The sequence below is a fragment of the Staurois parvus genome, unplaced genomic scaffold (genome assembly GCF_062004578.1).
Source record: "Staurois parvus isolate SC_StPar_1 unplaced genomic scaffold, SC_StPar_1.0 ptg000209l, whole genome shotgun sequence".
Classification (NCBI taxonomy): domain Eukaryota; kingdom Metazoa; phylum Chordata; class Amphibia; order Anura; family Ranidae; genus Staurois; species Staurois parvus.
The window spans coordinates 12770119-12786858 of NW_028318005.1; the positions used below are offsets into that span (position 1 = coordinate 12770119).

Sequence of the window (16740 nt, forward strand, 5' to 3'; positions counted from 1 at the left end):
AACATACACTCATAATTTGTCCAAGAAGGAGTTTAATTGGTTGATTGCTTCTAGTTTTTAAAGCGGAGCTCCACCCAAAAGGTAAGTTCCGCTTTAAGGACTGCTTCCCCGCTCCCTATTAAGGATTAGTACCTTTGGGGGGTGGGGGGGAGCGGGTACCCGAATTTGACAGGTACCCGCTCCCATTTCCGGTCCGATTGCCTAGGCGATCGAAAGCGGAAGGTGTCCTCCCTCCCTGTAGTCTTTTGGGACATGTGACAGGTCCCAGAAGACTACAGGACCATTCAGGAAGCGCAGTGCTACTCGCACATGCGCAGTGGGTACTCGGCTGTGAAGCCGCAAGCTGTCACAGCCGGGTGCCCACACTGAAGATGCCGGCCTCCTGGAATACAGGACAGCCGGTGAAACGGGCTACGGGGGACACACCGCGGGACCGAGGGACAGGTAAGTGGCTGTTTTTTATTAAAAGTCAGGAGCTACAGTTTTTGTAGCTGCTGACTTTTATTTTTTGACAGGGTGAACTTTAACTGGATAGTACACTTTTAATGGCGATCGCTTTTCCATTTGACGTATAAGGGCTACCCAAGGGCTGTGGTAAAGCCAATATCTCCAACTAGACATGTATGAATCATTTCATTACAAATTGAAATTCCGACAAAATTTTTGTTATTCAGAGATTCAGATGTATCAGAATCTCTGAATCACAATAGCAAATTTCAACAAATGTGAAAGAATTATAATGAAAACAACGAATGCTTTCGTATTCATTTGTTTAACCCCTCGCCCTCCAGAGGATTTACCCCCCCTTCCTGACCAGGCCATTTTTTCCGATACGGCGCTGCATTACTTTAACTGACAATTGCGCGGTCATTCAACACTGCACCCAAATGAAATTTATGTCCTTTTTTCCCACAAATAGAGCTTTTTTCCGGTGGTATTTGATCACCTGTGCGTTTTTAGTTTTTTGCACTTTAAACAAAAAGACCAACAATTTTGAGAAAAACAATATTTTTCACTTTTAGCTATTAAACATGTCCAGTAAAAAAAATAAAAAAAATCAAATTTCGTCATAAATTTAAGCCAAAATGTATTCTGCTACATGTCTGGGTGGTGATCAGCAACTTATAGCGGGACTGCAGCGAGCATTCTGGGGGGGGACTGATTAACTATAGTAAATGTAGATCACTAATTCTCCCCAACTCTTTTTAAGCACACTTCACCTCTACCCTTAGAGGTGTACAAATATAAACATAAATATGCTCAGTGAAAATTAATAAATGAAACCCTTCATTAGATAATAATTTCAAATTAAAGTCCAAAATCTATATGAAAATAATTAAAAAATTGAAAACCGAAATGTCCAAAAAAAAAAAAATATATATATCCAATATCCCAATAAAATAAATAAATAAATACGTGTAGTCCAAAAATTGATTCAAGTGTAAAAACTCTCCGCTGCTTGCAAAAACTTGATTACCTCAAAAAAAAAATATACACAGTGCATTATCCTTTATAAATCAAAAATTTACATGTGAAATCACTCCAGTAATATTCACCCAAGTGAAAACAAGTGTATATATCAAACCACATACACATGCAATATACAGTGCAAAACCATGCATGTGAAACACTCTACTGTGCTCAAAAACTCATAACACAGTGCACACTTCTATCAGGGTAAGGAGTGAATACCCTTACCAATATTCAAAACAATTTATGCTTTGATCTCAATCCACAGAAATTGCCTGATGATATAAATCCTCTTGCAGATGTCCTCAGGGTTTGCTTTGATCCTATAACACTGTATGGATCCTTCCACCCTAGCAACTCAGATATGTTTCCACCATATACGCCAGTCAGATACCCATATATAAGGAACAAATCATAGTGTAATACTGCCACATACTAAGATCCAAACTTTTAATCATACTGCTTACATTAAAAACATCTTTCCATCGCATAAAGCATATAGAAACCTTTCTGCCATCCAGGATCCAGGAGAGTCCTAATCGCAAGTACTTTAACTGACAATTGCGCGGTCATTCAACACTGCACCCAAATGAAATTTATGTCCTTTTTTCCCCACAAATAGAGCTTTTTTCCGGTGGTATTTGATCACCTGTGCGTTTTTAGTTTTTTGCACTTTAAACAAAAAGACCAACAATTTTGAGAAAAACAATATTTTTCACTTTTAGCTATTAAACATGTCCAGTAAAAAAATTAAAAAAATCAAATTTCGTCATAAATTTAAGCCAAAATGTATTTTGCTACATGTCTGGGTGGTGATCAGCAACTTATAGCGGGACTGCAGCAAGCATTCTGGGGGGGAACTGATTAACTGCCACTGATATCCCCAGTGAGACTAATACAGTAGTTAGTGCTAATAAAAAAAGCACTGATACTGCACTAAAGGCACTGGGCAGGAAGGGGTCATTATATGGGGCGATCAAAGGGTTAACTGTGTGCTGTTTCATATTATGTGCTGTGTGGGTGCTTTCAACTGTAAGCACACTGCTTTGCATGGCTCTGCACAGACATTTCCCCCCATTTTTTTTTAGCTAAAAATATGGTATTTAATGAATGAATCCAACATGAAACAAAATAAAAGAAAAAATTCCTTTCTTCTGAGTACTCTACACTAAACTGAGCATGCTAGGTGAGGTTGATTATCTACCTCACGGGTGTCAAACTGGTGGCCGTCCAGCTGTTGCCAAACTACAAGTCCCATGAGGCATTGCAAGATTGACAGTTACAAGCATGACTCCCAAAGGCAGAGGCATGATGGGACTTGTAGTTTCGCAACAGCTGGAGGGCCGCCAGTTTGACACCCCTGATCTACCTATAGTGTACTGACATCTTTAACAGTCCAATCTTTAACAAACTCGTGCAGACTCCACCTCCACAACATCGCCAAAATACGCGCGTTCCTAACCCCAGAAACCACTAAACAGCTCATCCACTTCCTCATCATATCACGACTCGACTACTGCAACTCCCTCCTCACTGGCCTGCCTCGCCGCTGGCTATCCCCGCTTCAGTCCATCCTGAATACGGCTGCCAGACTCATTCACCTTTCCAACCGCTCCATTTCCGCCACCCCCCTCTGCCAATCCCTCCACTGGCTTCCGATTGCGCAATGGATCAAATTCAAAATCCTAACAGTGACGTACAAAGCTGTCCACCATACTGCCCTGAACTACATCACTGACCTAATATCCAAGTACCACCCAGCACGCACTCTCCGCTCGTCACAAGACCTCCTTCTCTCTAGTTCCCTGGTCTCCTCCTCCCATGCCCGCCTCCAGGACTTCTCCAGGGTGTCACCCATCCTCTGGAACTCCCTGCCCCAACCCATCAGATTATCACGTACTCTCCTCTCCTTTAGGTGCACCCTGAAAACCCATCTCTTCAGGGAAGCCTACCCCACCCCCTGCTAACTTGCCGACCTCCTCCACTCTTCCTACCACTCCATCCCCCACAGCTATCTCCTCCTGTACCACCATCCCCTCCCTCCTAGATTGTAAGCTCGAAAGAGCAGGGCCCTCGATCCTCTCATGTTTTGCATTGTATTGTTATTGTTCTGTCCCCCTTTGTAATGTACAGCACTGAGCGAACTATCGGCGCTTTATAAATACTGTATAATAATAATAATAATCTTGAATGTTAGTGTCCAGATCCTCCTGTAGGTGGCAGTATAGCCATAACATGGAATTTAGAGCTGTGTCCCTAATAGAACATATAGAAAATGATGCTGGTATCCCCTATATGTAAAATAGACCTTGTTACTAAACTAACCTTCTTTATCATGCAGGACTTGACTCCCATCGGATGCCCTGCCTGTTCTGTAAGGGAATCTCCTCTCTGCAAGCCACATGTAGCTGTTGTAAGAGCACCAAACTCCCCCCTAAACCAATCCGCTTCCAGCTATCCAAAGGGACGCATCTCAGCAGGTTCCACGGAGGAGCACAACAGCTCTCGGCACGAGGAACCGCCATCATCACATCCTTGCTGCTGTGATCTCACCTGTCAGTCCATGCATCGACCTTTGGTTTTAAAGAGACTCTGTCACCTTAAAAACATGAAAGCTGCAGGTATACAGTGCCTATATTTTTTTTTTTAAGGTGACAGAGTCTCTCTAAAGTCAACCTATCACCAACTCAGACCTTACCAATGCAGACTAGACAGTATTGAAAGGTATCTCTTGCATTAGAATCTGTCGCTGCGGCATGATACTGTAAAACATGCAATATGCAAACACTGACTTTTTCAAAAGTCAGCAGTTGGAATCGCTTCCTGCACCTCCCTATATACACATTGCATTGTGGGATGTTTGGGGACATTTTCAGCCTCAACATCTCCAAAGACAGAAAGTTGAATATTGTAGGCCACGGAGTTGTTGAGGCTCCTCGGGGGCCCTGCAGTGGAAGACTCATGTAACCAATCAGAACCCGGTGCTGTCTTATCTTCATTGGTAAACATAGCCATATCAGTTGGGGGAGTGGCAGGTTTGTTTTAGAGAAACATGGAGGCTGCCATTGTTGATGGGTCTATCTGAAAATGTTGGCTGCCTGGCTGTTTCTTGCTTCAATAACTTGTGACCTGGAAAAAGCACTCAGGATTTGACTCTTCTGTGACTTTCTCTACATTCTTGATCCAAGGGGTGACTCAAAGTATTGAACTAGTAGCTTCTCTGCACCAAAAAAAATTAGCACTTTAAACTGAGTCATCCAATGTCTTCTAATACTGCTGCTGTTGCTGTCTTTACAATCAGCCTCTAAGAAGCCCAGGACCCTGGGTGTTTGGGCCATTCCACAGTCTTCACTGGTGTCTTCACTGGTGCTACCTTCTCCGAGCTTCCCTCTTTAAAAACATATTCAACATATTTCTGCCATAAATGCAAATTTCACTGTTTTATCTCTTTAAAAATGCTGAAAGTACAGAAAAAAACCAATCAAATCTGCCAGAAATCCAATGAGCTCCCAACTTTCTGTAGTGAGGTGACAACGCTGCCTCTGCTGCACTGAACTCCCAAACAGTGTTGTCAGCTCTTCCAAGCTCTTCTCTGCTGGATTACAAAACACCTTCCCCTCTCCATAACCCTAGGGAAAAGTGTACTGTAGTCAAGCAGAGGAAAACTCAGACAGGACTGACAACACTGCTTGGGATTTCAGCAAAATATATCGGTATTTTGGTGTTGGAGGGGTATAGCCAAAGTAACTTAAAAGTCCAATAAAAATCCAGCGAAATGTTCAATAACAAGTCCGTAAATAAAGTCAAACTTATAGCCAGGGGAATTAAAGGGAGAGGGATTGTTGGACAGGCTGTGGTTAATCAGGGGGGGTAGTGGGCAATAAATGGTAGCATCAGCGGCAGCACCCTTAGAGTAAAGCTGAACTCTGTAAACAGGGAAAGAGAAAATGGGGGCGTCAATCTAAGTGCAGCATTAAAAGTCATTTATTGCAAGGTTAAAAATATTAGCAACTCACTAGACATAAGTTGATAAAAGGCACCCTTGTACAAGGTCCTGAAGGATCGAGAAGCCGGTATGCGGCACAGCGAGTCTGGGCGTCCCGTTGGTAGCTGAGAGCAGGTTCTCTGAGGCACAGGAAGCGTCTGACCACGATGAAGGAACGAGCCTGGAGCGGAGATGGCGCTGGAGTAGACATGACGTCAGAGCGTGATGGCGTGAAACGGGGCAGTAATGCGTTTCGAAGCGTAGCTTCTTCTTCAGACCTCCTAAAGGCCTGAAGAATAAGCTGTGCTTGGAAACGCGTTACGTCATGTCCACTTCAGTGCCATTTGTGCTCCAGGCTGGTTCCTTCATCGTGGCTGGCCGCTTCCTGAGCCTCAGAGAACCTGCTCTCAGCTACCATCCGGACGCCCAGACTCGCTGTGCTGCATATCGGCTCCTGGATCCTTCAGGACCCCGTTCGAGGGTGACATGCCTTTTAACAACTTATGTCTAGTGAGTTGCTAATATTTTTAACCTTGCAATAAATTACTTCTAATGCTGCACTTAGATTGGCGCCCCTATTTTCTCTTTCCTTGGGATTTCAGTGCAGCAGAGGCAGCGGTGTCAGTTCACTAAAAGAAGTCATGAGCACACTGGATTTCGGACAGGTTCAACAGGTATTTTTTGGTACTTTTTTAAAGAGAAAGAAAATATAGGGAACTGTGCACATATTGAAGAGATGTACTGAATACTTTTTTTTTTATAACTTTGACCAGACATACGCCCTCAGAGACTATATGACCCGTGCTGTTTGTGAGGCCCCCTACAGGCTAAACATGGTGCATACACTGTGCTTTACTATTGCATACATGAGACTGTGATATATACTTTTTCTGTACTGATTGATGTAAAACTGTTTGGAAAATGAACAATCACTGCAGAAAAATGCACTCTTCTCTCACTATCTACCTTTATCTCCCTGGAGAAATGTGATGGTGCTGGTTGTCCCAGCTCTGTGCAAATAAAGTTTTATAACTGCTTATCATGTGTTTTCTTCTGGCTATTTCATTCATATTCCCTGTAAGGCCTCTGTCCTGGTTCAGACTTGAGTCGCACAGAATTGCATGATGATGGAAATCACATTGTTCTCAATGATGTCTATTTACATGAATGCAACTCAGCATGGAGCAATTTTGGAACTTTGATGCGATTCCAGAACAATTTTGGCCCCATAGAGTTCAAAGGAATCACATAGAAATTGCACGTATATTCGATTCTGATGCGATCTGGAAAGTGATTTCATGTTTTTTAACCTTCAACTCTCCATCCAGGTAAAGCAGCAACACCTTGACTACTAGGGATGAAACTGCATGAAATCCACAGGAGTAAAATCATGTCAAAATCACTCACAAGTTGCACTTCAAATTTATTTATTTCAGGTACTTATATAGCGCTATCAATTTACGCAGCGCTTTACATATATATTGTACATTCACATCGGTCCCTAACCCTCAAGGGGTGTACAATCTAAGGTCCCTAACTCACATTCATTCATACACATACTAGGGCGAATTTAGACAGGAGCCAATTAACCTACCAGCATGTCTTTGGAGTGTGGGAAGAAACCAGAGTACCCGGAGGAAACCCAGGCAGGCACAGGGAGAACATGCAAACTCCAGGCAGGTGGTGCCGAGGTTGGCATACGAACCAATGACCCTAGTTCTGCCAGGTGGAAGTGCTAACCATTTAGGCACAATCTCCTCAAAAACGCATTGCACTTGTTTGAACCAGGCCTTAGAGTCCAGGATCGGGATCCTTGATCCAGCTGGTTACAGTCAGATCAGGAAACTTCATGGGGTTGATTTACTAAAGGTAAAGAGGCTGTTCATTTTGCCCATCAGTTGAATCAGTGCCACCTAACAGTGCAGCCTCATCAGTGGCTCCTCATCAGTGCAGCCTATCTGTGCCAATCAGTGAAGGAGACAAATTAATTTTTTAAAAACTTTATAACAAAACTAAAAAAGCTAAAAAACTAAAACAATGTTTGGTCTTTTTTGGTTTGTTTAGCAAAAAATAAAAACCCCACTGGTGATTAAATACCACCAAAAGAAAGCTCTATTTATCTAAAAAAAAAAAAAAAAAAAAAAAAAAAAAGATAAAAATTTAGTTTGGGTACAATGTTGCATGACCGCACAATTGTCATTCAAAGTATAAGACTGCTGAAAGCTGAAAATTGGTCTGGACAGGAAGGGGGTAAAAGTGCCCGGTAGGTTAAACCGGATACAGTGAAGGAAATGCGTTCAGCAGGATTTCTGGCTACCAGATGTCTTTTATGCAGGTAGCAAGTTGAGATTAGAAGCAGTCTCTTAAAGGGAGTTCTGCTAATCTCATTTAATTACCTGTATAAAAGACACCTGTCCACAGGAGCAATCAAACAATTAGATTCCAAACTCTCCACCATGGCAAAGACCAAAGAGCAGTCCAAGGATGTCAGGGACAAGATTGTAGACCTACACAAGGCTGGACTGGGCTACCAAAGTAACACCAAGCAGTTGGTGTAATCATTTGTGAAATGGAAGAAACGCAAAACAACTGTAAGTCTCCCTAGGTCTGTTGCACCATGCAAGATCTCACCTCGTGGAGTGTCAATGATCATGAGAACAGTGAGGAATCATCCCAGAACTACATGCGAGGATCTTGTCAATGATCTTCAGCCACCAAGAAAACAATTGGTAACACACTATGCTGACAAGGATTGAAATCCTGCAGTGCCCACAAGGTCCCTCTGCTCAAGAAAGCACATGTCTGAAGTTTGCCACTAAACATCTGAATGATGCAGAGGAGGACTGGTTGAAAGTGTTGTGGTCAGATGAGACCAAAATCGAGCTCTTTGGCATCAACTCAACAAATTTGGAGGAAGAGGAATGCTGCCTATAACCCCAAGAACACCATCCCAACTGTCAAACATGGTGGTGGAAACATTCTGCTTTGGGGGTGTTTTTTTTGCTAAGGGGACAGGATAACTGCACTGCATCAAAGGGATGATGGACGGGGCAATGTACCATCAAATCTTGGGTGAGAACCTTCTTCCCTCAGCCAGGGCATTGAAAATGGGTCTTGGATTGGTGTTCCAGCATGACAATGACCCAAAACACACAGCCAAGGCAACAAAGGAGTGGCTCAAGAAGAGTGGTCTAGCCAGTCTCCACCCCTTAATCCCATTAAAAATCTGTAGAGGGAGCTGAAAGTTTGAGTTGACAAACGTCAGCCACCAAACCTTAAGGACTTGGAGAGGATCTGCCAGGAGGAGTGGGCCAAAATCCCTCCTGAGATGTGTGCAAACCTGGTGGCCAACTACAGGAAACGTCTGACCTCTGTGATTGCCAACAAGGGATTTGCCACCAAGCACTAAGTCATGTTTTGTGAAGGGGATCAAATACTTATTTCCCTCGTGAACATGCAAATCAGTGCATCATTTGTTAGCCATGCATTTCTTTCGAATTTTTTGTTACTATTCTCTCTCTCAGTGTTACAATACACCATTTGATTTTTAGACTGATCATTTCTTTGTGAGTGGGCAAACATTCAAAATCAGCAGGGGATCAAATTTCTATTTCCTTCACTGTATAACCAAAAATGATCATTTATTTTAATTATGTATAATTTATTATTTTTTAATATTTTTATTAGTTTTTTTTTTAAATATACTGCCTGATGAAATTTTTTTTGAATACACCATAAAGGCTGTAAAAGCAATCATTTCTCCTACTGCGAGAGCTGCAATTGGTCACAGCTTGTCACATGGTACAAGGCTGTTGTGAATAGCCTTGTAGCGTGTGATCTCTGTGATCATTCACAGATTTCACTAGTAGTAAGCAATGATGTCAGGAAGTGACATCTTGCTTACTACTATTCATGTGATCACTGAGGTCCCGTACAGCGATCAGTGTTCCGCTGTGTCCGGAGGACAAAGCAGACACCAGATTGCGGTGCTGCACGCTCCCATGGAGCACAGACAGGCTCAAAATGCGGGCGCCATTTATGAACGGCAACCCGCTCCTGCACTGCTCCCGCCCGGCCGTTTATGGACATGTGCTGGACGGGAAGTGGTTAAAATGGTGACAACACTGTTCATTCTGCAGTGAAATCACACATGTAGACAGGAGATGGATATTGTCCATACCTCTGTTATTGCATGGTCCACGGTTCAGATTTTAGGTCCTTCTCAGCCCTGACAAAGGGGGACTCTTACAGCACCTGAAACACGTTGACTTTCCTATGAAGATTTTTAAATAAAATCCCATTCTGAACTTTTAGTGGAGGAGTGGTACTTCTATTACTTTATCTATATGGTATTGCACATCTTTTTATTGTATTTTGCCCACAGTCACATCAACCTATGCTTGGAGGCCAACATTAGAAAAGGTGATGTTTTATCATTACATGTGTTTATGTGTTAAAAAAACAATGAAGTCATAATTAAGAGCATGAAGTGACACTGTCATTTTAAGTTGCATTACAGTTAAAAAAAACAAAACAAAACAAAAAAACTATTTTGTAAATCCAGAAACGAGGCTACTTATTGTATGTGTTTTGGGATCACTCAAATTGTCCCCAAAAAATATATTCTGCAGGGAGCTACAGTTAAAAGTCCACAGTGAAATCATGATACAGTTGGAAATGGCTTAGACCAGGGGTGGGCAAAGTTTTTGACTTGAGGGCCGCAATGGGTTCATATATTGGACCTGGGGGCCAGACCAAGAGTAGATGAATGATGTGTATGTGTCATCCATAGTAAGTATAGTAATATTCCCCCATAGTAAGCATAGTAATTCATCCCCCATATAGTAATTCATCCCCCATATAGTAATTCATCCCCCATATAGTAATTCATTCCCCATATTAATTCATCCCCCATATTAAGTCCCCAAGTCCCCCGTGTCAATTCACTTACCTTTGCTTCGCGCGTTCCTATCGCCGTATTCTCGCGCCGTTCCGGTGTAGCATGAAAATCTGTCTCCTATGAGGATCTGTCCCCCTCAACGTATCTGCGCATGTGCCAGTTTCAGGCATTAGCAGCCGATCGGCGATCTCCGGCACATGCGCAGATACGTCGAGGGGGACAGATCCTCATAGGAGACAGATTTTCATGCTACACCGGTCTTCAGGGCAGACTGTGAGAGGAGCCTAGCGGGAGCCTAGCTCCGCGGGCCGGATTAAAAGGTCCGCCGGGCTGTATACGGCCCGCGGGCCGTAGTTTACCCATTGCTGGCTTAGACAATCCTGAAATCCATCTGCAGATGAAACCATGCTTAATGCAAGCAGGTTAATTTTGCATCCTAAGTCCCAAGAGTTCCATTGTCCGCTGGAAGAAGGGCAGGGGTGGAGCCTGGATATGTGCAGGGTACCTCCCTCGAGGATCCTTTGGCATTAACAGCTGGTGAAGGTGGAGGTGAAGAGGCATCCGATGCATCAGCTGGCTTGAAAAATGCATCTTACGAAGAATCCTCTCTTCTACCCGCTGGAGAAAACCAAGACAAACATGAATCGGTTTGTTACCACAATGTTCAGTAAACTTCTCTGGTGTTGGATAAATACAATGGATAGGTTTTCCTATTGAGATGATTTATTAGGATGGGAAATGTCTCCAATAGGGACACAAACAACAATACAATTTAAGCCGTGAAGAGGGGTTAGAACATCTGAAATGGTTTACTATCTGCGCCTTTCTGTCACGGTGATAATCCCTTTTATTTGGTGAACAGGAATTAAGGGGGAAGTCTATCAAACAGGTTCACAGGCAGAAATAAAAGCCTGACAGAAATGCAATTCTTCCTCAAGCCATCTAAAGCTAGAGATACATTTTGGTTGGAGTTTAAAGCCCAGGCTCACCCCTGCAGCCCGAGTTGTTTTGTTTACTTTTGCCCTGACTGGGTGACCATTTGCCTAGAGTTGAGCTTTCATTTTGGCTGTCTGAAGTGAAATTATGTCTCCCAATGAGTCTGGAATGCCAACAGGGTCTAAATGATTATCATCACTTTTTGCTCTTCAATGCCGTAGTATGTTATTAAATAAAAATAAATTTTCTTGTGTTTATTTTTTATTATAGGTCTCGTCATAAACATAATTTTAAACAAATATTAAAGCAGAACTCTAGGCATATACCTACAGCTACAATACAGATGAGATGGTATCAAAAGGTTTGGCGACTACCACTGTTTACAAGAAAGTACTTTATCTACGTTCACACACTTCCACCTTCAACATAGTCCCCTTGCACAGCAATACAGCGCTCCCAGTGTTCCGGTCACTTCTGGAATGTGTCCTGGAGGTCTTCTTTTCAAAGCGCATCAAGCACCTTCTGCTATTCTTGGATCTCTTCTTTACAAAGAGGGTAAAGTCTGCAGGAGCCAGATTTGGTGAGTGCAGAAGTGAGATAATTGCAGCCTGGGGTCGAACTTGGCAGCAACATGTTGTTGGGAATGCAACACAATGTACTATAATGTACTATATATAGTGTTGTATGTTAATATCACTTGACCAGTAGATGGCACTGTACACTAAGGTTATTAGTTGTGCATATGTGTAAAACTTGTTGGTTCTCTATTCTTCTCTCTCATCTCAAACCAAGATGTCTGCTGTCACAGTTTGCTGAAATGTGTTCTGTATGTTTGTAACTTAAGCCACACAAGTAAAGGCAGAGTTCTGCCTCATCACAAGCTACCAGTGTCTTCTCTAACACATAACCAACACATGTCACATGTTCAAATCACACATGAGGATAGCCTGGACTGCCTTCATGTTTCTTCAGGGGTGCCTTGGCCAAATGCCCAAAACTTGTATACAAGCCTGCCTTTTAGTTACACAAAGCCACAGGGTTTTCATTGTGCAACATTATGACCTTCTAGGTGCCAGCATCCTGACAACCAATGACATCATCAGTTGAAAAGCAGGATGTCAGCTGCCTGCACAGCATCCTAGTTTGACCCTTCCCTGCCCCCCTCCATCAGTGCTGGGGTCACATTAGCTCAGTGATGGAGAAAAACTGAGGGAGAGGAGAAACATGGGAATACTAGTCAGTACCAGTGTGCAAAAGTGTATTTGCTTTGGAAGAATGAATCCCCTCTAATGTTGGGTGTCCTACATGTGTGGATGTTGCTGCGTTATATAAAACATTTCACTTTTAGAATGGGGTGCCTCAAGACTGTCCATTTTAAAAGGGTGCCTCGGGATTGTCCATCATTTTTAAGGGTGCCTCGGGATTGTCCATCATTTTTAAGGGTGCCTAAACTGTAAAAAAGGTTGAGAAACACTGCCGTATGATATACCGACAATGGCAGCAATGTTGTGGATTGTTCTCCAATGATCATCATGCACAAATTGCCGATTGGTTTCGACATTTTCGAGGGTTGAGCTTGTTGAAGGTCTTCCTGATCTCTCCTCGTCTTCCAGTGATGTTCTTCTGCTCTTGAAGCACATGTGCTACTCAAAACACTTCAACCAACTCATTGCAGCATTGCCATAAACTTTCTGAATCATGTCAAATGTCTCTGTGGCAGATTTGTCCAGTTTCAAACAGAATTTCACGTTTGCCCTTTGTTTTTTTTATTGCAGTAGTTAATACTTACAGACCTTATTCCCCTACACCCCCTGTGACTGAAAAGTGAATAGAAAAGCAGTAGGTTTGATAGGCTGAACTCTGGCACTTCACTCTCTCCTCCTATCGGGATACGCCACAGCAAAAGGAAATGCAGCAAACATTACTGCCTCCTTTATGCTGTTTCTCTTACTCCCAGTCTGAGCTCTGCTGTTTGAGGAACTACAAGATGCTGATACTGAGTCACATTCAGGCACTTACACTGCTTACATTAACCTCTTGCCGTTCACGTAATGCAAAATGAGTGGGCTTTAGAACCCACACATCTCATATATGCGTCCGTGGAAGGCAGAGCTTTATGAATTGAAGGCGTGCTCACGTCGTATACCCAGCACAGTGACCAAGCTGTCAAAGACAGCCTTTGGTCTCTATAAGGGCTCATGTACACGGGGTGTTTGGAAAACTCTTCTGAACTATGGAAACTGACTGCTGTAAAACGTAGGTTAAAAAAACATCAGTTTAGCTGCGTTTGCATACCGTGTTTATGCACGTTTGTGTTTAGAAGCATTTTTAAAAGATAACCTCAGGAGACCTTCCCAAACGCCCAGAATGCACTGAAAAACAGTAAAAAAGTGAAAACACTTTGCATGCATTTCTGATGATGAAAAAAGGCTCTGGACAGCATCTGGATATGGACCAGTTAAAAAAATGCTTCTAAACGCAAATGCTTATAAACGCAGTTAACCACGTTTACAAGCGTTTGAAACGCTGGTAAAATCTACTCCAGTTTGGTGCGTTCAAAAAAACAACTGTAAACTCAACTGCCTGTAAATGACTGTAAACGACTCTGTGTACATGGACACATAGGAAAACATAAAGGAGAGTTCAGGGGCTGCAGAAAAAAATGCTGAATGGCTCCTGAACGTCAGTTTATCAGCTGCAGTGTACATGAGCCCTTAATGATTGGAAGCTGGCAGGACTGGCTCACAATCACATAACCACTGATAGGCAATTGCAATGATCACACGATCGGCTGGTCTTTCCCACCCACCAGGCATAAAGACCCTGATACAGAGACCCTGGGCTGGGCTGGAAGGGGTTACAAAATACACGGAATGATAACAGAGCTGCATTCAATTGTGTCTTATATCTGCCTGGAGTTCACATTTCGGCAAAGAGCAGCAACGCTTCACGTTGTAAGATTTTGTATACTGGCTCTAGAACATTATTTATACTGGAAATGTGACAGGTACTCTTTAAGAAAATCAGCCAAGCATCTACCTGAGTTTGTGGAAGAGCCACATCAAAGGGGATATAGATGTCCTTTCCCAAAATCTTTACTACCCGCATGCTGTACGTGTGATCGCCAAGTACTGGACAAAACTTCAGGGTGCATTGAACCAGCAGCTGGTCTTTAAAGACTGCAAATAAAAAGTAGTAAAAAATATAAAATAATGATAAATGCAAATAATCCTCCCCAAAAGGAGCAATTCCATTTTTAGGTGACTGTAAGACAGTGGTCTCCCAACTGCGGCCCGGGGGCCAGATGTGGCCTTTTTCTTGGCTTTATCCGGCCCTTGGGACACTATTTCCCTTCACTGTCAGGAACAGTGGGGGATACTGTAGTTCCTGACAGACAACGGGACACCCACATTCTCCTCACTGACACCAATGATGGGACACTATTCTTCTCATTAACAATGACAGGGCACTACTCCTCCCGCTGACACCAATGACGGGGCACTACTCCTCCCGCTGACACCAATGACGGGGCACTACTCCTCCCGCTGGCACCAAAGACGGGGCACTACTCCTCCCGCTGGCACCAAAGACGGGGCACGACTCCTCCCGCTGGCACCAAAGACGGGGCACTACTCCTCCCGCTGGCACCAAAGACGGGGCACTACTCCTCCCGCTGGCACCAAAGACGGGGCACTACTCCTCCCGCTGGCACCAAAGACGGGGCACTACTCCTCCCGCTGGCACCAAAGACGGGGCACTACTCCTCCCGCTGACACCAATGACGGGGCACTACTCCTCCCGCTGACACCAATGACGGGGCACTACTCCTCCCGCTGACACCAATGACGGGGCACTACTCCTCCCGCTGACACCAATGACGGGGCACTACTCCTCCCGCTGACACCAATGACGGGGCACTACTCCTCCCGCTGACACCAATGACGGGGCACTACTCCTCCCGCTGACACCAATGACGGGGCACTACTCCTCCCGCTGACACCAATGACGGGGCACTACTCCTCCCGCTGACACCAATGACGGGGCACTACTCCTCCCGCTGACACCAATGACGGGGCACTACTCCTCCCGCTGACACCAATGACGGGGCACTACTCCTCCCGCTGACACCAATGACGGGGCACTACCCTTCCCGCTGACACCAATGACGGGGCACTACCCTTCCCGCTGACACCAAAGACGGGGCACTACTCCTCCCGCTGGCACCAAAGACGGGGCACTACTCCTCCCGCTGGCACCAAAGACGGGGCACTACTCCTCCCGCTGGCACCAAAGACGGGGCACTACTCCTCCCGCTGGCACCAAAGACGGGGCACTACTCCTCCCGCTGGCACCAAAGACGGGGCACTACTCCTCCCGCTGGCTCCAAAGACGGGGCACTACTCCTCCCGCTGGCTCCAAAGACGGGGCACTACTCCTCCCGCTGGCACCAAAGACGGGGCACTACTCCTCCCGCTGGCACCAAAGACGGGGCACTACTCCTCCCGCTGGCACCAATGACGGGGCACTATTCCTCCCGCTGACACCAATGACGGGGCACTATTCCTCCCGCTGACACCAATGACGGGGCACTATTCCTCCCGCTGACACCAATGACGGGGCACTATTCCTCCCGCTGACACCAATGACGGGGTACTATTCCTCCCGCTGACACCAATGACGGGGCACTACTCCTCCCGCTGGCACCAAAGACGGGGCACTACTCCTCCCGCTGGCACCAAAGACGGGGCACTACTCCTCCCGCTGGCACCAAAGACGGGGCACTACTCCTCCCGCTGGCACCAATGACGGGGCACTATTCCTCCCGCTGACACCAATGACGGGGCACTATTCCTCCCGCTGACACCAATGACGGGGCACTACTCCTCCCGCTGACACCAATGACGGGGCACTACTCCTCCCGCTGACACCAATGACGGGGCACTACTCCTACCGCTGACACCAATGACGGGGCACTACTCCTCCCGCTGACACCAATGACGGGGCACTACTCCTCCCGCTGACACCAATGACGGGGCACTACTCCTCCCGCTGACACCAATGACGGGGCACTACTCCTCCCGCTGACACCAATGACGGGGCACTACTCCTCCCGCTGACACCAATGACGGGGCACCCTTCCTCTCGCTGACACCAATAACGGGGCACTATTCCTCTCGCTGACACCAATAACGGGGCACTATGCCTCCCGCTGACACCAATGACGGGGCACCCTTCCTCTCGCTGACACCAATGACGGGGCACTATTCCTCCCATTGACACCAAAGATGGGACACTATTCCTCCCATTGACACCAATGATGGGGCACTATTCCTCCCACTGATACCAATGATGGGGCACTATTCCTCCCACTGACACCAATGATGGGACACTATTCCTCTCACTGATACCAATGATGGAGCACTGTTCCCCCCACTGATACCAATGATGG

At 45.1% G+C, this 16740-nt stretch overlaps 1 pseudogene; it reads right to left on the reverse strand.

Moving 5' to 3' along the window:
* Nucleotides 1-6865: 6865 nt before the first annotated feature.
* Nucleotides 6866-16740, reverse strand: part of LOC149461187 (mitochondrial mRNA pseudouridine synthase RPUSD3-like) — a 36328-nt pseudogene continuing 26453 nt past the window's right edge.